We start from the raw sequence: 4,376 nt of genomic DNA on the forward strand, positions 1-4,376 counted from the left end.
AATATCTCTTGATATTTTCACATCTTGGATGATGTGAGCGATCTGGAGAAACACACCCTTTAGCACCAAGGATTCTCCTTACAAGAAAGAGGAGATTTGAAAAAGCAAGAAATAAAGAAAAAGCGTGGAATAAAGAAGGGGAAGAAAGTGGAGGGCAAGGGAGCTATGATGTCACACCACTGCTATGGAAAAGGAGACTGAGAAGAAGAGGAAAAGCAACAAGGAAAGTGGATAGTCTGTCTATGTCATGTCTGTGATCTGGGAGCCCATTGTGGTACTAGCTTCTGTGTTTCCAGGTTTGTGGCTCAAATAGATGCTGAAAGTTGGCAACTGAAAGCCTCTTCCTATGGAACTAGTGGTGCCAGTTGTCAACAAAAAAAATAGTAGTCCCTTCAAATATTATTATGGAAGCAATGAAGATAGAAATTAGTCTTAAATTTATGACAGAAACTTAACTCAGTGGCTAGAAAGTAAATGTAAATTTATTTTTTTCAAAGATTTATTTTATTTATTTGAACAACAGAGTTAACAGAGAGAAAGAGAGAGACCCCTTCCATTTGCTGATTGATACCGCAAATAATCCCTACTGCCAGTGCTCAGTCAATCCAAACTCAGGAGTTTCTTCCAGGTTCCCCACATCAGTACAAGAGCACAGGTACTCGAGCCATCCTCTGTAGCTTTCCTAAGTGCATTGGCAGGGAGCTGGATGCGAAGTAAAGCAGCCAGGACTCAAACCAGTACTTGTATGGGATACTGGTGTCACAGGCAGTGGCTTTCATCTGCTGTACCACAATGCCAGCCCTAAATATATGACTTTAGAGCTTACAAAAAAAATGCTCTGCAAACTCTTGCATACACAAGAAACTGATTGTTCTTTACAAGATGATTTTTGACACAATGCACAAAATCGTTTTTTCCTACTGACCTAGAAATAAATGCCGTGGCACAGATTCCCACACTACCTCAATTTTCTGCAAAAGCTCCTTTTGTGTTTCTCAGAGAGAGGATAGGAAGAGTAAATGCACCGGTAATTCTGCCTTCCTTTTTACATCACAGGGGTCCTAGGCCCCGTATTTTATAGAGCTTAATAAAATAGCTTTTTTAGCTTTATTGTTTTTTCTTTGTCTAAAACCTAGCATTCATTTTTGCTATTAGGTGGCAAGAAATTTAAGCAACATGTTCCCATCTGTATTGAAGATACTTCTATCACCAACTATGACATTCTTATTTTATCAAATTCAACATGTCCTGCATCCTTTTCCCTTCAAGTGAATTCTCCCATGAGACTGCTTATTCATTGCATATCGACGTCTCAGCATTAAGTTCTATACTAAAGAAGCGGTCTTCTCACACTAACCATGCTGGGTGTCCCTTGATCATTTGAGATCACTTGCTAACAAATGTGACACAGATCTCCTCTCTGTCTGGATTTGTTTGTTCTTGAGCTACCAAGCCTGGTTGCTGATCAGGCCAGAGATTAGGGAGTTAATGTCCTGACAAGGTCCCTCAACCACCGTAAGATTAGCATCAGTGCCAAGACCCAGTTTCTCTGGGCCTCATTGGCACACTGTTCAAGAATATCCTCACACAATCTATCAGTGGGATCTCAGTAGAAATGTGCCCCTGTGATTTACAGTAATAACCCTATCACTAGGACCTGTTGTTTTCTGTCTTATTTTCCAGCCCTATCACTATTTTCCTTGGGTAAACTCCCAAGTAAACCACCTCCACCCAAACTTTTTCTCAAAGCTTCTTTTGGGGGAGTCCAACTGGTGACACTTTCATTACCAGTATCCTGACCGAGACTTAAGCTGAGAGTCAATTAAAAAGTTTAAGGATTTATTTAATAAAGTAAATGTACGTTTTGTTGTCCCTTAACTATACTGAAGCCAGTCACAAACAATTTCTTTCTTTCTTGTGTGGCTGATAGATGTCCAAGCTGAATAGGTGCAAGAGCATCAAAGATTTGAACTGATGCAACAATATGGGATGTTGACACTGACATTGAAAGCTGACATTGGCTTATCCCAATGTGCCACAACTAGTCCCTTTTCTTTCCTTCACAAAATGTGGAAGTGGGTTCTTTCCTCAGTTCCACTGATGGGCCAAATGGAAGTCAGGAGTCAGGGGCTTCATCCAGGTCTCCCTCATGGGTGCAGGAACCCGAGCATTTGGGTGCATTAGCAGGAAGCTTGATTGGCAGTGGAGCAGCTGATATTGAAGCCATCACCCAGGTGAAATTCTGTCATTGCAGGCAGCATCTCGACCTATGATGTCACTTCAAAATCCTTCAGAATTCTTCATCATGGAACAGTTGGTTCTTGCAACTTGCAGTAGAGGATGGCCCAAAAACTTTGGGACCCTGTACCCATTTGGGATACCCAGAAGAGGCTCCTGGCTCCTAGCTTTGGGTTGGCACAGTTCCAGCCTTTGTGGCCACTTGGAGAGTGAATCAAAGGACAGAAGATCTTCCTCTCTGTCTCTCCTCCTCTCTGTATATCTGACTTTCTAACAAAAATAAAACAAATCTTTAAAAAAAGAAGGCATACAAAATTAGTATGAAATCTATGCAGTTAAGATTAAGAAAAAAAATCAAAGTAACTGTAAGAACCTCAAAAAAATAATGCTGACACTAAATCTAGTAAATTAATCAATGAGAAATAAGTAGTAACAGACATACCTAAGTTATAATATATAAGAGAAGCAATATTAAATATTAAGAATGGGAAATGTGGGAACCAATACTATGGCATAATACGCTAAGCTTCAGCCTGCAGTGTTGGGGTCCCTTATGAACACTGGTTCAAGTCCTGGTTGCTCTGCTTCTGATCCAGCTCTCTGCTTGTGGATTGGGAAAGCAGTAGAGGATGGCTGAAGGCCTTGGGTCCCTTCACCCCTTCAGATCCACTCAGCTCTGGTTGTTGTGTCCATTTGGGAAGTAAACCAGCAGACTAAATATCTGTCTCTCTTTTGTATCTCTGCCTTTCAAATAAAAATAAAATAAATATTAAAATGAAAAAATAATAGGATTTTGGTCCAGAATGTAGAGCAGTCAGATGCCTGAGGATGCATCTGACATTGGGTAGGGTAGAGAGTGGAAGGCAGTAGTCTGGTGTGGTGGGAGAAGGTAGAGGCAGGAAATCACTTATGAATGGATGGTGCCCAGCCGGGACCCAAAGCCTGAATTCCAGGTCAGTGAGCAAGTATTGTGCTTTCATAGATAAAGGACAAATGAGTAAAATTATTTGTATGTTACAATGGTTGGAATAAAAATTGGGAAAAATGGGTTCCAGAGAGCTAAGTGCTCAGATATGCGGACCACAATGCGCAAACTTGACAAAAACTTGTAAAAACCAAACAGGAACAATGAGGGAAGATGAGAGGGACTTCTCCAGGAAATAAGACACCTGGACTGCAGCAGAAAAAAATGTATAAGTGAAAACAAAGAACAAACAGAAAACACCTGGAAATGGAGATGGGGCAATACCATAAAACACATCAGCCTTGGTATGTTGGAGCTTTTAATTGATCGGGATGATGCTCTGCTGGCTCTGTCTTCAAACCAGAGAGGGTCTACCTAAGAAGCCGTTGAACTTGACTGGACAATAAGATGCTGGACTCTATGTTTGGTATATGCTTGCAATGGGGGAATCTCAACTGAACTTGAACTGTGGTTATGCAACAAGGTGGAGGAATCCACCATGGTGGGAGGGTTTGGGGAGGGGTGGGGAGAATCCAAGTACCTATGAAACTGTCACATAATACAATGTAATTAATGAATTAAAAATAATAAATAAATAAATAAAAAGAAAAAAAACCACATCAGCCTACTTGGAAGAGGAGTGTCTGCGTGGATCCTATTGTTGACAATGAGGAGTCCTTCATGAACAGAACTGAAGTTAAAGATTCCTGAAGAGCTAAAACCATGGCTTGGTGATTATTGGTACTTAATTACCAGACAAAAACAGCTCTTTTATCTTCCTGCCAAATATGTGATTTCCATGCTGGAAAATTATGCAAATTATAAAAAAAATCTCATGGAAACACAATGAGAATGCTGTTAAAGAAATTGGGGTAGGAACAGAAAAATACTTCAGCATAATCCTGGACATTTGGCTGTTCTACCAATCTCAAAGAGCACAGTATGCTAAACTCCTTGCAGATCACCTGCAGCTGTATGGAGCGCCAGATCTACTGCCAATTACTTAACAATGGCACCAATATCCGGCTCTACCCCTCTGGATGAGGAGAGTCTTGTTTCATTACTGAATTACCTTCACAATTTTCTAAAGTACTAGGCAAAAAATTTCACAACTTTGTTCAGTGCCAGTGGTTAAGAAGTAGCCCCCCTCAAATACCACTGGAACGCCATGTGA

The 4,376-nt window shown here is 40.7% G+C and overlaps 1 pseudogene; it reads left to right on the forward strand.

Annotated features, from left to right (window-relative positions):
- The first annotated feature begins 3,155 nt into the window (after positions 1 to 3,155).
- On the forward strand, positions 3,156 to 4,376 carry LOC101528698 (mortality factor 4-like protein 1; annotated as a pseudogene).

The sequence above is a fragment of the Ochotona princeps genome, chromosome 13, assembly GCF_030435755.1.
Source record: "Ochotona princeps isolate mOchPri1 chromosome 13, mOchPri1.hap1, whole genome shotgun sequence".
Lineage (NCBI taxonomy): Eukaryota > Metazoa > Chordata > Mammalia > Lagomorpha > Ochotonidae > Ochotona > Ochotona princeps.